We start from the raw sequence: 22232 nt of genomic DNA, 5'->3' as shown, positions 1-22232 counted from the left end.
TCCATCAACACCGCTGCCATCTCCACCGCCATCTTCATCACCGCTGCCGCTCCCATGAGGAGGGAGTAGTTCTCCATCGAGGCTCGGGGCTGTACCGGTAGCTATGTGGTTCATCTCTCTCCTATGTACTTCAATACAATAATCTCATGAGCTGCCTTACATGATTGAGATTCATATGATGATGCTTGTAATCTAGATGTCACTATGCTAGTCAAGTGAGTTTTACTTATGTGATCTCCGGAGACTCCTTGTCCCACGTGTGTAAAGGTGATAGTGTGTGCACCGTGTGGGTCTCTTAGGCTATATTTCACGAATACTTACTCACCGTTATGAATGGCGTAGTGAAGTGCTTATTTATATCCCTTTATGATTGCAATGTGTTTTGTATCACAATTTATCTATGTGCTACTCTAGTGATGTGTTATTAAAGTAGTTTATTCCTCCCCGCACGGTGTAATGGTGACAAGTGTGTGCATCCGTGTTAGTACTTGGCATATGCTATGATCACGATCTCTTGTAGATTGTGGAGTTAATTATCATTATGATAGTATTGATGTGATCTATTCCTCCTACATAGTGTGAAGGTGACGAAGTGTGCATGCTGTGTTAGTACTTGGTTTAGTCGTGTTGATCTTTCTTGCACTCTAAGGTTATTTAAATATGAACATTGAATTGTGGAGCTTGTTAACTCCGGCATTGAGGGTTCGTGTAATCCTACGCAATGTGTTCATCATCCAACAAAAGAGTGTAGAGTATGCATTTATCTATTCTGTTATGTGATCAAAGTTGAGAGTGTCCACTAGTGAAAGTCTAATCCCTAGGCCTTGTTCCTAAATATCGCTATCGCTGCTTGTTTATCGTTTTATCACAGTTACTACTGCTGCGTTACTACCGCTTGTTTATCGTCCCGGGCAAAGCACTTTTCCGGTGCTGTTGCTACTACTTATTCATACCACATGTATTTCACTATCTCTTCGCCGAACTAGTGCACCTATTAGGTGTGTTGGGGACACAAGAGACTTCTTGCTTTGTGGTTGCAGTGGTTGCATGAGAGGGATATCTTTGACCTCTTCCTCCCTGAGTTCGATAAACCTTGGGTGATCCACTTAAGGGAAACTTGCTGCTGTTCTACAAACCTCTGCTCTTGGAGGCCTAACACTGTCTACAAGAATAGAATCTCCCGTAGACATCAAGCACTTTTCTGGTGCCGTTGCCGGGGAGGAAAGGTAAAAAGGCACTCATACTCCGGTTCCGTGTAACAGTACTTTTCTCGGCGCCATTGTGTTTGTGCTCGAAGCTATTTCCTTTAGATCCTGCAATTGCATCTTTTTGTTTCTTGTTTACACTAGTTTGGCATAATGGACAACAATGAGCTTCTTATTCTATTTCCTGATTTAAAACATGGATTGTTTGATGCGAAAATTAAAAAACCTATGGAATCTTATTTGCATGCTGGTAGTAATATTAGTATGAACGCTTTGAAAACCATTGTTGATAATAATGTAGAAAGTTCTAAGCTTGGGGAAGCTGGTTTTCATGATCTTTTTAGTCCCCCAAGCATTGAGGAGAAAATTTTCTTTGATGATACTTTGCCTCCTATTTATGATGATTATAATAGTGGTCTTTTGGTACAACCTACTATGGAGAGTAAATTTTATTGTGATTATACTATGCCTCCTACACTTGATGAGAATAATAATGATAGCTACTTTGTTGAATTTGCTCCCACTATTACCAATAAAATTGATTATGCTTATGTGGAGAGTAATAATTTTATGCATGAGACTCATGATAAGAATGCTTTATGTGATAGTTATATTATTGAGTTTGCTCATGTTGCTACTGAAAGTTATTATGAGAGAGGAAAATATGGTTGTAGAAATTTTCATGTTACTAAAATGCCTCTCTATGTGCTGAAATTTTTGAAGCTACACTTGTTTTATCTTCCTATGCTTGTCACTTTGCTCTTCATGAACTTGTTTATTTACAAGATTCCTATGCATAGGAAGCATGTTAGACTTAAATGTGTTTTGAATTTGCCTCTTGATGCTCTCTTTTGCTTCAACTACTATTTCTTGCGAGTGCATCATTAAAACTGCTGAGCCCATCTTAATGGCTATAAAGAAAGAACTTCTTGGGAGATAACCCATGTGTTATTTTGCTATAGTACTTTGTTTTATATTTGTGTCTTGTAAGTTGTTTACTACTGTAGCAACCTCTCCTTATCTTAGTTTTGTGTTTTGTTGTGCCAAGTAAAGTCTTTGATAGTAAAGTAAGTACTAGATTTGGATTACTGCGCAGTTCCAGATTTCTTTGCTGTCACGAATCTGGGTCTACCTCCCTGTAGGTAGCTCAGAAAATTAAGCCAATTTACGTGAGTGATCCTCAGATATGTATGCAAATTTCATTCAATTTGGGCATTTTCATTTGAGCAAGTCTGGTGCCCTAATAAAATCCATCTTTACGGACTGTTCTGTTTTGACAGATTCTGCCTTTTATTTCGCATTGCCTCTTTTGCTATGTTGGATGAATTTCTTTGATCCATTAATGTCCAGTAGCTTTATGCAATGTCCAGAAGTGTTAAGAATGATTGTGTCACCTCTGAACATGTTAATTTTTATTGTGCACTAACCCTCTAATGAGTTGTTTCAGGTTTGGTGTGGAGGAAGTTTTCAAGGATCAAGAGAGGAGGATGATATACTATGATCAAGAAGAGTGAAAGCTCTAAGCTTGGGGATGCCCCGGTGGTTCACCCCTGCATATTTCAAGAAGACTCAAGCGTCTAATCTTGGGGATGCCCAAGGCATCCCCTTCTTCATCGACAAATTATCAGGTTCCTTCTCTTGAAACTATATTTTTATTCGGCCACATCTTATGTACTTTGCTTGGAGCGTCTGTTTGTTTTTGTTTTTGTTTTTGTTTGAATAAAATATGATCCATCATGCTTGTGTGGGAGAGAGACACGCTCCGTTGGTTCGTATGAACACATGTGTTCTTAGCTTTTAATGTTCATGGCGAAGGTTGAAACTGCTTCGTTAATTGTTATATGGTTGGAAACGGAAAATGCTACATGTAGTAACTGGTATGATGTCTTGAATAACTTGATACTTGGCAACTGTTGTGCTCATGTTTAAGCTCTTGCATCATATACTTTGCACCTATTAGTGAAGAAATACATAGAGCTTGTTAAAATTTGGTTTGCATGAGTGGTTTCTCTAGAGTCTAGATATTTTCTAGTGAGGTGTTTGAACAACAGGGAAGACAATGTATAGTCTTATAATGCTTGTAATATGTCTTTTATGTAAGTTTTGATGTACTAGTTTATGCTTGTGTTTGCTTCAAACAACCTTGCTAGCCTAAGCCTTGTATCGAGAGGGATTACTTCTCATGCATCCAAAATCCTTGAGCCAACCACTATGCCATTTGTGTCCACCATACCTACCTACTACATGGTATTTATCCGCCATTCCAAAGTAAATTGCTTGAGTGCTACCTTTAAAATTCCATTATTCACCTTTGCAATATATAGCTCATGGGACAAATAGCTTAAAAACTATTGTGGTATTGAATATGTACTTATGCACTTTATCTCTTATTAAGTTGCTTGTTGTGCGATAACCATGTTTCGGGGACGCCATCAACTACTCTTTGTTGAATATCATGTGAGTTGCTATGCATGTCCGTCTTGTCTCGAAGTAAGAGAGATCTACCACTTTAATGGTTGGAGCATGCATATTGTTAGAGAAGAACATTGGGCCGCTAACTAAAGCCATGAATCATGGTGGAAGTTTCAGTTTTGGACATATATCCTCAATCTCATATGAGAACACTAATTGTTGCCACATGCGTATGCATTAAAGAGGAGTCCATTATCTGTTGTCCATGTTGTCCCTGAGTATGGATGTCTAAGTTGAGAATAATCAAAAGCGAGAAATCCAAAATGCGAGCTTTCTCCTTAGACCTTTGTACAAGCGGCATGGAGGTACCCCTTTGTGGCACTTGGTTAAAACATGTGTATTGCGATGATCCGGTAGTCCAAGCTAATTAGGACAAGGTGCGGGCACTATTAGTATACTATGCATGAGACTTGCAACTTGTAAGATATAACTTTCATAACTCATATGCTTTATTACTACCGTTGACAAAATTGTTTCATGTTTTCAAAATAAAAGCTCTAGCACAAATATAGCAATCGATGCTTTCCTCTTTGAAGGACCATTCTTTTTACTTTTATGTTGAGTCAGTTCACCTATCTCTCTCCACCTCAAGAAGCAAAACACTTGTGTGAACTGTGCATTGATTCCTACATACTTGCATATTGCACTTGTTATATTACTCTATGTTGACAATTATCCATGAGATATACATGTTACAAGTTGAAAGCAACCGCTGAATCTTAATCTTCCTTTGTGTTGCTTCAATGCCTTTACTTTGATTTATTGCTTTATGAGTTAACTTTTATGCAAGACTTATAGATGCTTGTCTTGAAGTACTATTCATGAAAAGTCTTTGCTTTATGATTCACTTGTTTACTCATGTCATTACCATTGTTTTGATCGCTGCATTCATTACATATGTTTACAATATGATCAAGTTTATGATGGCATGTCACTTCAGAAATTATCTTTGTTATCGTTTTACCCGCTCGGGACGAGCAGAACTAAGCTTGGGGATGCTTGATACGTCTCCGACGTATCGATAATTTCTTATGTTCCATGCCATATTATTGATGATACCTACATGTTTTATGCATACTTTATGTCATATTCGTGCATTTTCTAGAACTAACCTATTAACAAGATGCCGAAGTGCCGCTTGTCTGTTTTCTGCTGTTTTTGGTTTCAGAAATCCTAGTAACGAAATATTCTCGAATCGGACGAAATCAAGACCCAGGTTCCTATTTTCACCGGAAGCATCCGGAACACCCGAGAGCCGCGCGAGGGGGCCCCTGTGGGCCCCGGATGATAGGGTGGCGCGGCTCGGGCCCCGGCCGCGCCAGCCTATGGTGCCGCCGCCTCTTCGACCCTCTGACGCTGCCCTTCCACCTATTTAAAGCCTCCGTCGAGAAAACCCTGATGCGAAAAACCACGATACGGAAAACCTTCCAGAGCCGCCGCCATCGCGAAGCCAAGATCTGGGGGACAGGAGTCTCTGTTCCGGCACCCTGCCGGAGCGGGGAAGTGCCCCCGGAAGGCTTCTCCATCAACACCGCTGCCATCTCCACCGCCATCTTCATCACCGCTGCTGCTCCCATGAGGAGGGAGTAGTTCTCCATCGAGGCTCGGGGCTGTACCGGTAGCTATGTGGTTCATCTCTCTCCTATGTACTTCAATACAATAATCTCATGAGCTGCCTTACATGATTGAGATTCATATGATGATGCTTGTAATCTAGATGTCACTATGCTAGTCAAGTGAGTTTTACTTATGTGATCTCCGGAGACTCCTTGTCCCACGTGTGTAAAGGTGACAGTGTGTGCACCGTGTGGGTCTCTTAGGCTATATTTCACAGAATACTTACTCACTGTTATGAATGGCGTAGTGAAGTGCTTATTTATATCCCTTTATGATTGCAATGTGTTTTGTATCACAATTTATCTATGTGCTACTCTAGTGATGTGTTATTAAAGTACTCCCTCCGTCACGAATTAGGTGTCGCAATGCCATTTTTGCGAAAACCCCCCCGTCGTTCTCCCGACCAGTTTCCGGCCCATCCGCCCCGCACCCTCCTCCTCTTCCTGGCGACGACCCGACGACCTCGTCGCTGCCGTCGACGGCGCCTCTCCCTCCTCCGCCCCACGCCCTTTTCCTTGCGCGCGACGTCGCCGCCCTCTCCTTCTCTCTCGCCGCGGGCGCTCTCTCCTTCTATCGCATCGGCGCGTCCACATCCCCCCGTGCCCACCGAGAAGGTCCTAAAAATTGGGATTTTGCTCCCGGTGGCGGTGGCGACGGACTGGCACGGCGGTGGCGACGGAACGGCGGAGATCAAGTGGTGCTAGTGTCTGGCGGAGATCCTATTGCGGTGGAGATGCTCCAATCGGGTGATGGTGCTGCATCCCCCCGAGCTTGAGCTCAAAATGGGGATTTTGCTCGGTGGTGGAGGCACGGCGGAGATCCAGTCGAGGTTGTTGGTGGAGGAGCTCCAATCACCAGCAGTGATGGTGCTTCTTGTGGCGGCGGCGGAGCTCCAATGGCGTGGCAGCGGAGGAGCTCCAATTGGAGGTTCGGTTCTTCAGGTGCGTCTTGTGACTCTGAGTGTTTTTTGCTTGTGGCTGTAGCGTTCCCTCAAATTGATGGTTTCCATCGATGAACTGTTGCCATACTCACAAGCATGCATACTCATCAGCTTGTAGCTTGCACTATTGTCTGCTCCCTGGGTGTTTTGGAGAACTCATCAGCTGTATGTAACTCTAGCTAAGCAGATCAGACTGTCCTTGCACTCTGCCCACAATTCACTAGCAGCAGCATGGTTGATCTCCTAAAAGTAGAACCAAAATACTGTACTCCTTGTAAGATTACTGATGTTGAGGTTATAGCTCTGGAACTCAACCTTGAAATATGATGCAAACTAGGACTACTGTATGTGTTTATTTTAATCTCTGTTTATCTCTGTTAAACTAGGAGTACTTGTGAAGTGTTGACTCTCTTATAAACTACTCCCTAGTTTACAGTACTCCAACAAGAGCAATGCAGTTAATTCATTGATGTTGAAGGACTATTTTCAGTTAACTAATACAGTTAATTTAACCAAGAAACTGAAATAAACTACTCCAACAAAAGTACTCCAAGAAAGCACTATTAATTCACTTAGACTATTTTCTGAATCTTGGAACTATACCAAGAAAGCACTATTCTGTCATCTAGGTAAAATCTTGGAGTATTTGTTGTGCTTTGAACTTGTGTCCACCAAGGAAATCAATCTTGTCCAAAAACTCATTGCCAAGATAAATGACTGAACAGCAGGTTAATGGGGCCGCTTTGTTTTTAACCGTGTACAGTAGAAGATCATGAGTACCAACAGCAGGTTAATGGGCTCGGAGGACATGGTGCGGTGGGAAACTGAAATCTAGTGCTAACACCATCCTACCGTGGTACTGTAAATAGCCAATCATAGTATGCTGTCCTCAAACATCAACGCTTCTCTGTACTCTATCTAATAAGAGTACAAGGTCTAGTAGTCTGTCTATGAACCGTGATGCAGCCTTTGTTTCAACAAAGCACCAGATTTGGTGAATCTAATTTCTTCAGACAACATTGGGTCATATAACCAGAGGAAGCTATTCTAATGTTTGCATGATGGGATTAATCATAGCCTTGCAATGCAGTGCATTGGGTCATGGTTCAGGTACAAATATTGCCAATTCTACAATTATCTCGTTTTCTTTTCCTGCTCTTCAACAACTGCCAGTTCTACAATGAAAATGCCTTTCCCTCTTGTAATGAGTGTTTCTCACACAACTAGAAGCATCAGGTTTACATTCTCGAAAGAAAAATGAGGATGATCGGTCAAGAAATGAGTGTTTCTCACACAACTCTAAAAATAGAGCTGCCACATTTCTACTGTAGAATAGCTGGGATATGAATAGCTGAGAGTATAACCAATGTTAATCAATGTTAAGTTAAATACTGGGAGTATGTATGAATAGCTGGGAGTACTACTGGGTATGAATAGCTTGCATATGGTTGGTTGCTGTCCAAGACAAAGAAACTGAATTTTTGCTGGACACAGAAGCTGGATGCCAGTGAAACTGGAGTTGTTTACCTAGCAGTAGCACTCAAATGAATATTCAACTGAAACTGAACCTTTTGCTGTACATTCTCTGTATTTTTGTTGTACATTCAAATCAACATTCAACTGAAACTGAAGCTTTTACTGTACATTCTCTGTATTTTTGCTGTACATTTAACTGAAACTGAAGTTTTGCTGTACATTCAACTGAACTTGAAGTTTAATGCATACATTTTGAAATTCCAATGAAACTGAATTTGAACCTATACATTTGGAAATTCCAATGAAACTGAAGAAACCAACTAATGTGTACAATGGCACATCTACAGGTCGGGATCTCCATGGATGATACGTGCCAGAATTGGTAGCTGCACAGGCTCTCCATGGACAACGGCAACTTGCAGGTCTTCGACGACCACGACGGCAAGATCGCCAACTTGAACCAGTCCCCCGACACCGCCACCCGCCTCCACTCCAGGACCTTCCGGGTCGAGCTCCAGCGGCGGCGAGAGGGGACCTCCAGCACCGGCGGCGAGAGGCGGCTCGAACAGCAGCGGGTCCGTCATCCTCGAGCTCCATCGGCGACGAGAGGGGAGCTCCAGCAGCGTCGGACAGCGGTCTGCAGCAGCGGCGGCGAGAAGCGGATCCAGCAGCAGCGGAGGAGTGCGGGAGGCTGCTGGCCATGCGGCGCCAGGCGCAAGAGATCGCCGGCGCGGAGGCCGGGAGGCCGTCCGCCCGCTTGCGCTCGGATTCAAGAGTCGCTGGATTCCGCTGGGGGAAAGCTGCGAGGGGCACGGGAATCTGCCGGCGGGAGGCTGCGAACGGAGCCCGAGTCGGCCAGCCGGAGGATGCGAACGACGCCCGAGTCCGCCGGCCGGAGTCTCCGCTCCCGAGCGCGCGAGTCCGCCGGCCCGCCGGCGCCAGCGAAGTTACAGCACCTGATTAGATTGGGGGTGTGTTGGTGACGATTTCGAAATACGAAGGATCCAAATGCAAAAAGCAATTTATATTGGCCCTCCGACATCTAATTCGTGACGGAGGGAGTAGTTTATTCCTCCTGCACGGTGTAATGGTGACAGTGTGTGCATCTATGTTAGTACTTGGCATATGCTATGATCACGATCTCTTGTAGATTGTGGAGTTAATTATCATTATGATAGTATTGATGTGATCTATTCCTCCTACATAGTGTGAAGGTGACAGTGTGCATGCTGTGTTAGTACTTGGTTTAGTCGTGTTGATCTTTCTTGCACTCTAAGGTTATTTAAATATGAACATTGAATTGTGGAGCTTGTTAACTCCGGCATTGAGGGTTCGTGTAATCCTACGCAATGTGTTTATCATCCAACAAAAGAGTGTAGAGTATGCATTTATCTATTCTGTTATGTGATCAAAGTTGAGAGTGTCCACTAGTGAAAGTCTAATCCCTAGGCCTTGTTCCTAAATACTGCTATCGCTGCTTGTTTACTGTTTTACTGCGTTACTACTGCTGCGTTACTACTGCTTGTTTACTGTCCTGGGCAAAGCACTTTTCTGGTGCTGTTGCTACTACTTATTCATACCACCTGTATTTCACTATCTCTTCGCCGAACTAGTGCACCTATTAGGTGTGTTGGGGACACAAGAGACTTCTTGCTTTGTGGTTGCAGGGTTGCATGAGAGGGATATCTTTGACCTCTTCCTCCCTGAGTTCGATAAACCTTGGGTGATCCACTTAAGGGAAACTTGCTGCTGTTGTACAAACCTTTGCTCTTGGAGGCCCAACACTGTCTACAAGAATAGAAGCTCCCGTAGACATCACCTCCCAAGCTATTCTTTATCAACATTTCTGCACATCAAAGTTGTATGACCGCCCAAGCATCTGGAATGATAAAATGTAGGAAAATAAGTTTGTTAGATCACTAAATTCTTGAAATGACCCTCTACAAGCGTGATCCAGAATCGTGAGCCCGTCGAATAACATGGACATGGTCATTAATGCAAACTTGGCACTGTGCCATATCCTGTGAATAAAAATCGGAAGTTTCTAGATAATACTTCTACTAGAGTCTAAATCATTATATCCATCACCATATAATTTGACACCAATGTTAAACCATTGCATATTTTATTTTGAGCTAAATTAAATCATCTACTACACTATATTTTGATCTAAACTAAATCATCTACTATACTACACACTACACTACAACATCTAATAAAATTCTCCCCAAAATTATAGTCATTTCTAACTAAATAATCCAAAATACTACACATTTTACACATTTTTTTTATCTAATTAAGAACTACAAGTGCATAATTGTATATGTGAGATGGAGGCGCGACACCACTAAGAGGATGGGGCAACGTAGACGAGCGGCGGTGACACAGACGGGAGGAGAGCAGAGGGGCGGCGGCGCGACAGGTGAGAGGATGAGTGGAGAATGAGGAGAGAGGATGGCGGGGAGTGGAATGATAGGGTTTGGGGGAAGACGGTTGTGATGGGCCGCTTGGGTTAGTTGTGTGGTCACCAGTATAGGGATTGCGGGTCCAACCCAAAAAATACCAGTGGCGTGGCCCAACGCCACGAATACGAGTGTTACTGGTGGTCACGCCGCACCACCAGTATTTTGTGGATGGGTCGTTATCCTAGGCACACCTAACACTAACAATGGTGTTGCCGCCAAACTGATGCACCAACGGTAGCCAAATATTGGTGGTGTTGGATGATTTTTTTGAAACGCCACTGTTGCATTATTGAAGCAAACCACCAACATAATGTCACATTTACAGATTTTCCTACTAGTGTTCATGGTGATTGTTGTAAAAAAAAATTACCTGCTCTGGTTTCTTCATGGACGTCCATGACCTCTTCTACATCTCCCTCGGACCAAGGACAGGTCAACGGAGTACACGACTAATTCCAGCGCGGGAGATTGAGAAATATTTCAAATATATCTTTTATTTTGTTATACAGAGTTAAGCTATATTTTTTCTGGAACGGAGATATACCCCCGGCCTTTGCATCCAATACATCTTCTTTATTACTTTATACATATAAATAATTGCATTCCTAAGAAAAGAAAGAATATAATAGGACATTATGCAAACTCAACTAGAATGCCTCATGGCTCTAGAGGTGAACTCTTCTACAGAGGACAAAGATAATTATACACAGGCCGTGAAACCGCGATGAATGTGAACCTGACTGATCATGGTCTTTGGTAGACATGCTTTGTTCCGGGATGAACGATTATACCATTGCCACCTTTCACTTTAAGACCATGACTGCATGATTGATTGTGGTCAGTTGTGGACAATGTGTTTTGGCTTCTAGGTCTAGATGCCCCTATTACGAAAATTATATTTAAATCCACATTAAAATGTGAAACATTGTGGAAAAAAAATTCAGGTGTACATCGGAACATTCCATGGTCGCTCACAAAATTTGGTGGTGAAAATACATTTTGTGTGTGGCAGGCGAGACGTCTCGTCGGTGCTGCGCAGCCTCCACGCGTCGCCGGCATTCGCACGCCACCGCCCGTTCCCGCGCTTTCTTCCCGACGCCGGCGTCTATAAAAGGTCTCCCGGCTCAATGGTAGCCACCACACCCCGCCGGCAACAAACACAGCCCTCGTCGCTCCACCGCCGTCTCCTCCACCACCAGTGGCAATGGCGAACCGCCCCGGCGCTGGCCACTTCCCTCCACCGCCGTCTCCTCCACTTGCAGTCCCGGAAACGCAGGTCGACACCGACCCCGCGGCCCGGGAAGAGCGGTGGCGTGCACACCGTCAGCAGCGGCGGGAGGCAATGGAGCAGCAGGCCCGCCAGCAGCGGGAGGCGGCGCAGGCGGCGGATCTAGCGGCGTTCTGCGCCCATGGCCCCGCTGCTGGCGAGGCCGCGGCGGCAGCAGCGTGGCACGAGCAGCAGTGCGACACCGTTGCGGCGTCCGACGCCTCGACGGGACAAGAGGCGCGACGGTGCCGGTACCGGGAGGAGATGGAGCAGCGGTGGGTTGACGAGCGCCGGCGCCAGCGCGTTGAGCGGGATGCGCTGTACCGAGAATGGCGGGAGTCGATCGAGCGCCGGCGGTGGCAGTCGATCGAGCGCCAGCAGCAGCTGGCGACGGAGGAGCGTTGGCAGCGGGAAGCGGCGCTGGCGGCGATCTGGGGGAGGCGGGCGGACCAGTTGGCGGCGGAGGCCGACGTGTTGGCGGCGGCGATGATGGAGGCGCCAACAGATGTGGAGGACGATGCGCCAATGGAGGAGGAGGAGGCCGAGGCGGAGGAGACCGAGGTGGAGGACGACGACGACGACGAGTTCGAGTGGTCCGACGACGACGGGCCGCACCCGGACGAGACGGCCGATCAGCAACGCGCGCTCGTCGAGTCCTTCGGTTCGGAGAAGAAGCTCCAGGACGACGCCTGTGCCCGCGAAGAGGCGCAGATTCGTCGCGCCGTCGAGCTCTCCCTCCAGGCGGCGCAGCAGGGGAGGACGGAGGAGGACAGCAGCGGGAACGGAGCCGTCGGGCCACCGCCGAACGCAAGGAGAGGAGGCGCGCGCAGGAGGAGCTGCGACGTAGGGGAGGCGACGACGGGGCGGGGACGTCGAACGCACCGTCGGGCGGTCAGTAGGCTAGGTTAAGCTAGCCGTTTTCATTCAAACTTTGTAATATATGATCAAAATTGGATAAAAACCTTTATTTTCGTGCACCAATATTCACTTGGGGGCGGTGTTTGGGGGACGCGGCTGGGGAGCGATGTCCCCCAAACGCGGCACGAACAAAACACGTCCCCCAAACCCTCAATCCGGCGTGTTTTGGAAGACGCTTTGGGGGACGCGGCTGGAGATGCTCTTAGTTGCTCCCACGCAAAAGCTTTACCCCCGCTGTACAATCTAAATTGTTTACTTGTATCCTCACTCTCCCTCTCTGATTATCCTTTTGCAATTTGCAACTCGTCCGGCCAACCACAGCAAGAGCAGACGTGACATTAGATCAATGTGAAATTAGTAGGCATTACGGTTTTTTTTTTTTTTTTGCGGAAATGGCCGGGCCATAGATCAGTAGGCATTACTAGCCAGCTTATTTTAAAAAGATCAACGGAAAATGAAAAATATGTTTGAAGATCCGAATATGCGTTGGAAACTTGGGAACTTGTCACCAGTTCGTAGTACATTAGTACATACGACCATCGCACGGTATTGGCCTCCACGATAATACCGTCATAATTATAAAGGTCACGCAGCTTAATTAGTAGTACCATAGAGAATGATATGTTTTCTCTCTGTAGCATATAGCTTGCAAGATGCAACGTTTGCCATCGATATTAAGTTTCCATCAGGGCGGAGAGGCTCGCATTTCCGACGAGGGAAACAGGCATATATTCATCCTCGAAATAGGCTTTCATCCCTCTATATTAATATAGCAACTACACGGTAGAACTATCACAAGGTACAACTACTGGGCATCAGCACAAGCACGTCCAAAAGAAAACATAAATGAAAATAAAGAGAAAGAAGGTCGACAAGGTTGGATCGACGAAAACGAAGATGCCCTATAGCCGTTGTGCCCTCCGAAGAATTCCCACCACACTCCTAGCACACTGAAGCCCTGCGTACCAAGCATCACCTCCAAGAAGGGATGCGACGACAACGACGCTGCTGCCCGCACTAATCCTGGGGTTTCCTCTAGTACGCGCAGGGACAACGGAGGAAGGTTTCACCCAACACCCTTCAGGAAGGGGAGATGGCGCCCGTAGGTGTCACCGCGTTAGTGTTGGCCAGACCGATAGAGATTTCTCCCGAACCTCGCAACCCTGCCCCGGACCCTTCATCGTGCTCCACTAGACACACCGCCCACCAACTTGCGCCACCACAGCCATAGGGAAACCATCTCCGTCTAACCGTGACCAGCGAACCAAAGCCAGCAGGACCAAGAAGGATCCCAAAACCGAGGAATGTCGAGGTATTGCACACGCTGGAGGGAATCACCTCCACCGCCAGCGGTGTGATACGTCTCAAACGTATCTATAATTTCTTATGTTCCATGCTAGTTTTATGACAATACTCACATGTTTTATATACACTTCATATCATTTTTATGCATTTTCCGGTACTAACCTATTAACAAGATGCCGAAGCGCCAGTTCCTGTTTTCTGCTGTTTTTGGTTTCAGAAATCCTTCACAGGAAATATTCTTGGAATTGGACGAAACAAAAGCCCACGGTCTTATTTTCCACGGAGTCTTCCAGAACACCGAAGAGGAGACGAAGAGGGGCCACGAGGCGGCCACACCATAGGGGCCGCGGCCCCACCCCTGACCGCGCCGCCATATGGGGTGGGCCCCTCGGGCGTCCCCCGACTCTGCCCCTTCGCCTATATAATTCTTCCGTCGCGAAAACCCTAGTACCGAGAGCCACGATACGAGAAAAGTTACTGAGACGCCGCCGTCAACCCCATCTCGGGGGTTCGAAGATCGCCTCCGGCACCCCGCAGGAGAGGGGAATCATCACCGGAGGGCTCTACATCACCATGCCCGCCTCCGGACTGATGCGTGAGTAGTTCATCCTTGGACTATGGGTCCATCGCAGTAGCTAGATGGTTGTCTTCTCCTATTATGCCATCATGTTTAGATCTTGTGAGCTGCCTATCATGATCAAGATCATCTATTTGTAATGCTACATGTTGTGTTTGTTAGGATCCGATGAATATGGAATACTATGTCAAGTTGATTATCGATCTATCATATATGTGTTGTTTATGATCTTGCATGCTCTCCGTTGCCAGAAGAGGCTCTGGCCAAGTTGATACTTGTAACTCCAAGAGGGAGTATTTATGCTCGATAGTGGGTTCATGTCTCCATTGAATGCGGGAGTGACAACAACCCCTAAGGTTGTGGATGTGTTGTTGCCACTAGGGATAAAACATCAATGCTTTGTCTAAGGATATTTGTATTGTTTACATTACGCACAGTACTTAATATAATTGTCTGTTGTTTGCAACTTAATACTGGAAGGGGTGCGGATGCTAACCCGAAGGTGGACTTTTTAGGCATAGATGCATGCTGGATAGTGATACGTCTCCGACGTATCGATAATTTCTTATGTTCCATGCCACATTATTGATGATATCTACATGTTTTATACACATTATATGTCGTATTTATGCATTTTCCGGCACTAACCTATTAACGAGATGCCGAAGAGCCAGTTGTTGTTTTCTGGTGTTTTTGGTTTCAGAAATCCTAGTAAAGAAATATTCTCGGAATTGGACGAAATCAACGCCCAGGGGCCTATTTTGCACGAAGCTTCCAGAAGACCGAAGAGAAGACGAAGTGGGGCCACGGGGCGCCGCCACACTAGGGCGGCGCGGCCCAGGAGGGGCCCGCGCGGCCCTGCCGTGTGGGGCCCCCGTGACCCCTCCGACTCCGCCCTTCCGCCTACTTAAGGTCTTCGTCGCGAAACCCCCGACACCGAGAGCCACGATACGGAAAACCTCATCGAGACGCCGCCGCCGCCAATCCCATCTCGGGGGATTCTGGAGATCACCTCCGGCACCCTGCCGGAGAGGGGAATCATCTCCCGGAGGACTCTTCACCGCCATGGTCGCCTCCGGAGTGATGAGTGAGTAGTTCACCCCTGGACTATGGGTCCATAGTAGCTAGATGGTTGTCTTCTCCTCATGTGCTTCATTGTCGGATCTTGTGAGCTGCCTAACATGATCAAGATCATCTATCCGTAATTCTATATGTTGTGTTTGTCGGGATCCGATGGATAGAGAATACTATGTTATGTTGATTATCAATCTATTACCTATGTGTTGTTTATGATCTTGCATGCTCTCCGTTATTAGTAGAGGCTCGGCCAAGTTTTTACTCTTAACTCCAAGAGGGAGTATTTATGCTCGATAGTGGGTTCATGTCTCGTGAACTGCGGGAGTGACAAGTAACCTCTAAGGTTATGGATGTACTCGTTGCCACTAGGGATAAAACATTGATGCTATGTCCGAGGATGTAGTTATTGATTACATTACGCACCATACTTAATGCAATTGTCTATTGTTTTGCAACTTAATACTTGGAAGGGGTTCGGATGATAACCTCGAAGGTGGACTTTTAGGCATAGATGCATGTCTGGATAGCGGTCTATGTACTTTGTCGTAATGCCCAATTAAATCTCACAATATTCATCATATCATGTATGTGCATTGTTATGCCCTCTCTATTTGTCAATTGCCCGACTGTAATTTGTTCACCCAACATGCTATTTATCTTATGGGAGAGACACCTCTAGTGAACTGTGGACCCCGGTCCATTCTTTTACATCGAATACAATCTACCGCAATACTTTTTCTACTCGTTCTCTCGCAAACAATCATCATCCACACTATACATCTAATCCTTTGTTACAGCAAGCCGGTGAGATTGACAACCTCATTGTTTCGTTGGGGCAAAGTACTTTGGTTGTGTTGTGCAGGTTCCACGTTGGCGCCGGAATTCCTGGTGTTTCGCCGCACTACATCTCGCCGCCATCAACCTTCAACGTGCTTCTTGGCTCCTCCTGGTTCGATAAACCTTGGTTTCTTTCTGAGGGAAAACTTGCCGTTGTACGCATCACACCTTCCTCTTGGGGTTCCCAACGGACGCGTGCTGTACGCGTATCAAGACTGTTTTCTGGCGCCGTTGCCGGGGAACTGAAGAAAAGTTACACCACAAAGATTTCTAACTCCCACGTCAACCGCACGCCAGACAACTTTTTCTCGGCGTCGTTGTCGGGGAGATCAAGACACGCTGCAAGGGGAGTCTCCACAATCCAATCTCTTTACTTTGTTTTTGTCTTGCTTTATTTTATTTACTACTTTGTTTGCTGCATTATATCAAAACACAAAAAAATTAGTTGCTAGCTTTACTTTATTTACTGTCTTGCACTCTATATCAAAAACACACAAAAAATTAGTTACTTGCATTTTACTTTTGTTACCATGTCTAGCTCTGCACTTATTACTTCCTCACCTGAGGAATTAGTCTTCACTTTTAAACAAGGGGATGAGGAGAGTTTTAAAGATGCTTGGTCTAGGATTTTTACTTCTTATCGTAAAACTGAACCTCAAATGACTCTAAGTTTGCTCCTTAGTAATTTTTATTTTGGTCTTATGATTCGCTATAGATATGCCTTGGATGCTATAGTGGGAGGAGATTTCCTTCATTGCAATGGGGATCAAGCTTTTAATGCCATAAAGAAGTTGGTTGCATCACATGATTCAGCTAATAACTTTGATTCAGCCCTTATTAGCATTTATAATAGATTAAACACTCTTGAGACAAGTGCATCTCGCTTGAATGAAAATTATGGATATGTTCGTAACCGTCTTGATCAAGTTTTAGTGAACTCTGAACCTTCATTATGGGATCCTACTATTAAAATTGTTATAGGTGACCAAACTCTTCATGCTAATTGTGATATTATGACTGAATTTTGCCTAATGCCTAAGAGTATTCATAAAACTTTGAAACTTTGGGGATTCGTTGAAGGGGGAGAAGGAATAACTCTTATTGATAACTCGTTATAATTCCTAAAGGAATAGCTGCGGGTGTGCATACAACCATTCTTGGGAGAACAATATCCATTGATTATCTTGTTATTGAATGTGCAGGAACAGGTCAAATCACACTCGGAAGATCCCTGCTGAAACTATTGGGAGCAGTCATAGATATGGGAGAAGGCACCCTAAAATTCACCTCTACACCCGGGGGTAGACATATATTCCATAAACCAAAGAGTAAGAAAAAGAACAAGAAAGGTAAGGGTAAAGCCCAAGGTAATGTGGATGCTTCATCTCTCGATAATACTTGATACACATTTTCTGCGCCTAGCTGAAAGGCGTTAAAGAAAAGCGCTTATGGGAGACAACCCATGTTTTTACTACAGTATTTTTGTTTTATATTTGAGTCTTGGAAGTTGTTTACTACTGTAGCAACCTCTCCTTATCTTAGTTTTGTGCTTTGTTGTGCCAAGTAAAGTCTTTGATAGTAAGGTTCATACTAGATTTGGATTACTGCGCAGTAACATATTTCTTTGCTGTCACGAATTTCGACCTGCCCCTCCGTAGGTAGCTCAGAAAAATATGCCAATTTACGAGCGTGATCCTCAAATATGTACGCAACTTTCATTCAATTTGGGCATTTTCATTTGAGCAAGTCTGGTGCCTCAATAAAATCCATCTTTACGGACTGTTCTGTTTTGACAGATTCTGCCTTTTTATTTCGCATTGCCTCTTTTGCTATGTTGGATGAATTTCTTTGTTCCATTAATCTCCAGTAGCTTTATGCAATGTCCATAAGTGTTAAGAATGATTGTGTCACCTCTGAACATGTTAATTTTTATTGTACACTAACCCTCTAATGAGTTGTTTCGAGTTTGGTGTGGAGGAAGTTGTCAAGGATCAAGAGAGGAGGATGATACAATATGATCAAGGAGAGTGAAAGCTCTAAGCTTGGGGATGCCCCGGTGGTTCACCCCTGCATATTTTAAGAAGACTCAAGCGTCTAAGCTTGGGGATGCCCAAGGCATCCCCTTCTTCATCGACAACATTATCGAGTTCCTCCCCCGAAACTATATTTTTATTCCATCACATCTTATGTACTTTGCTTGGAGCGTCGGTTTGTTTTTGTTTTTGTTTTTGTTTGAATAAAATGGATCCTAGCATTCATTGTGTGGGAGAGAGACACGCTCCGCTGTTGCATATGGACAAATATGTCCTTAGGCTTTACTCATAGTATTCATGGCGAAGGTTGAATCTTCTTCGTTAAATTATTATATGGTTGGAATCGGGAAATGCTACATGTAGTAATTCTAAAATGTCTTGAATAATTTGATACTTGGCAATTGTTGTGCTCACGTTTAAGCTCTTGCATCATATACTTTGCACCTATTAATGAAGAAACACCTAGAGCTTGCTAAATTTGGTATGCATATTTGGTCTCTCTAAAGTCTAGATAATTTCTAGTATTGAGTTTTGAACAACAAGGAAGACGGTGTAGAGTCTTATAATGTTTACAATATGTCTTTTATGTGAGTTTTGCTGCACCGGTTCATCCTTGTGTTTGTTTCAAATAACCTTGCTAGCGTAAACCTTGTATCGAGAGGGAATACTTCTCATGCATCCAAAATCCTTGAGCCAACCACTATGCCATTTGTGTCCTCCATATCTACCTACTACATGGTATTTCTCCGCCATTCCAAAGTAAATTGCTTGAGTGCTACCTTTAAAATTTCCATTCTTTACCTTTGCAATATATAGCTCATGGGACAAATAGCTTAAAAAACTATTGTGGTATTGAATATGTACTTATGCACTTTATCTCTTATTAAGTTGCTTGTTGTGCGATAACCATGTTTTCTGGGGACGCCATCAACCACTCTTTGTTGAATATCATGTGAGTTGCTATGCATGTCCGTCTTGTCTGAAGTAAGGGAGATCTACCACTTTAATGGTTAGAGCATGCATATTGTTAGAGAAGAACATTGAGCCGCTAACTAAAGCCATGAATCATGGTGGAAGTTTCAGTTTTGGACATATATCATCAATCTCATATGAGAACACTAATTGTTGCTACATGCTTATGCATTAAAGAGGAGTCCATTATCTGTTGTCCATGTTGTCCCGGTATGGATGTCTAAGTTGAGAATAATCAAAAGCGAGAAATCCAAAATGCGAGCTTTCTCCTTAGACCTTTGTACGGGCGGCATGGAGGTACCCTTTGTGACACTTGGTTAAAACATGTGTATTGCGATGATCCCGGTAGTCCAAGCTAATTAGGACAAGGTGCGGGCACTATTAGTATACTATGCATGAGGCTTGCAACTTGTAAGATATAATTTACATGATACATATGCTTTATTACTACCGTTGACAAAATTGTTTCTTGTTTTCAAAATAAAATCTCTAGCACAAATATAGAAATCGATGCTTTCCTCTTTGAAGGACCTTTCTTTTACTTTTAATGTTGAGTCAGTTCACCTATCTCTCTCCACCTCAAGAAGCAAACACTTGTGTGAACTGTGCATTGATTCCTACATACTTGCATATTGCACTTGTTATATGATACGTCTCCAACGTATCGATAATTTCTTATGTTCCATGCCACATTATTGATGATATCTACATGTTTCATGCACGCTTTATGTCACATTCGTGCATTTTCTGGAACTAACCTATTAACAAGATGCCGAAGAGCCGATTGCTTTGTTCTCGCTGTTTTTGGTTTCGAAATCCTAGTAACGAAATATTCTCGAATTGGACGAAATCAAGACCCGGGGTCCTATTTTGCCACGAAGCTTCCGGAAGACCGAAGAGGAGTCGAAGTGGGGCCACGAGGGGCCGCCACCATAGGGCGGCGCGGCCCAGGCCTTGGCCGCGCCGACCGTGGTGTGGGGCCCTCGTGTGGCCCCCCACGTTGCCCTTCCGCCTACTTAAAGCCTCCGTCGCGAAACCCCCGATGCGAAGAACCACGATACGGAAAACCTTACCGAGACGCCGCCGCCGCCAATCCCATCTCGGGGGATTACGGAGATCTCCTCCGGCACCCTGCCGGAGAGGGGATTCATCTCCCGGAGGACTCTTCACCGCCATGGTCGCCTCCCGGAGTGATGAGTGAGTAGTTCACCCCTGGACTATGGGTCCATAGCGGTAGCTAGATGGTTGTCTTCTCCTCATTGTGCTTCATTGTTGGATCTTGTGAGCTGCCTAACATGATCAAGATCATCTATCTGTAATACTCTATGTTGTGTTTGTCGGGATCCGATGGATAGAGAATACCATGTTATGTTAATTATCAAGTTATTACCTATGTGTTGTTTATGATCTTGCATGCTCTCCGTTATTAGTAGAGGCTCTGGCCAAGTTGATGCTAGTAACTCCAAGAGGGAGTATTTATGCTCGATAGTGGGTTCATGCCTGCATTGACACCTGGGGAGTGACAGAAACCCCTAAGGTTGTGTTGTGCTCGTTGCCACTAGGGATAAAACATTGATGCTATGTCCGAGGATGTATTTATTGATTACATTACGCACAATACTTAATGCAATTGTCTGTTGTTAGCAACTTAATACTGGAGGGGGTTCGGATGATAACCTGAAGGTGGACTTTTTAGGCATAGATGCAGTTGGATGGCGGTCTATGTACTTTGTCGTAATGCCCAATTAAATCTCACTGTACTTATCATGACATGTATGTGCATTGTTATGCCCTCTCTATTTGTCAATTGCCCGACTGTAATTTGTTCACCCAACATGCTTTTATCTTATGGGAGAGACACCTCTAGTGAACTGTGGACCCCGGTCCATTCTTTTATACTTGAAATACAAATCTGCTGCAATACTTGTTCTTTACTGTTTTCTCTGCAAACAATCATCTTCCACACAATACGGTTAATCCTTTGTTACAGCAAGCCGGTGAGATTGACAACCTCACTGTTTCGTTGGGGCAAAGTACTTTGGTTGTGTTGTGCAGGTTCCACGTTGGCGCCGGAATCCCTGGTGTTGCGCCGCACTACATCCCGCCGCCATCAACCTTCAACGTGCTTCTTGGCTCCTCCTGGTTCGATAAACCTTGGTTTCTTTCTGAGGGAAAACTTGCTGCTGTGCTCATCATACCTTCCTCTTGGGGTTCCCAACGAACGTGTGAAATACACGCCATCAAGCATATTTTATGGCGCCATTGCCGGGGAGATCAAGACACGCTGCAAGGGGAGTCTCCACTTCCCAATCTCTTTACTTTGTTTTTGTCTTGCTTTATTTTATTTACTACTTTGTTTGCTGCACTTATATCAAAACACAAAAAAATTAGTTGCTAGCTTTACTTTATTTACTGTCTTGCACTCTATATCAAAAACACAAAAAAATTAGTTTACTTGCATTTGCTTTATCTAGTTTGTTTTATTTACTACTGCTAAAATGGCCACCCCTGAAAATACTAAGTTGTGTGACTTCACTAGCACAAATAATAATGATTTTTTATGCACACCTATTGCTCCACCTGCTACTACAGCGGAATTCTTTGAAATTAAACCTGCTTTACTAAATCTTGTTATGCGAGAGCAATTTTCTGGTGTTAGTTCTGATGATGCTGCTGCCCATCTTAATAATTTTGTTGAACTATGTGAAATGCAAAAGTATAAAGATGTAGATGGTGACATTATAAAATTAAAATTGTTCCCTTTCTCATTAAGAGGAAGAGCTAAAGATTGGTTGCTATCTCTGCCTAAGAATAGTATTGATTCCTGGACTAAATGCAAGGATGCTTTTATTGGTAGATATTATCCCCCTGCTAAAATTATATCTTTGAGGAGTAGCATAATGCATTTTAAACAATTGGATAATGAACATGTTGCTCAAGCTTGGGAAAGAATGAAATCTTTGGTTAAAAATTGCCCAACCCATGGACTGACTACTTGGATGATCATCCAAACCTTCTATGCAGGACTAAATTTTTCTTCGCAGAATTTATTGGATTCAGCTGCTGGAGGT

The sequence above is a fragment of the Lolium rigidum genome, chromosome 3, assembly GCF_022539505.1.
Source record: "Lolium rigidum isolate FL_2022 chromosome 3, APGP_CSIRO_Lrig_0.1, whole genome shotgun sequence".
Taxonomy (NCBI): domain Eukaryota; kingdom Viridiplantae; phylum Streptophyta; class Magnoliopsida; order Poales; family Poaceae; genus Lolium; species Lolium rigidum.
Note: the sequence above shows the minus strand (reverse complement) of the source record.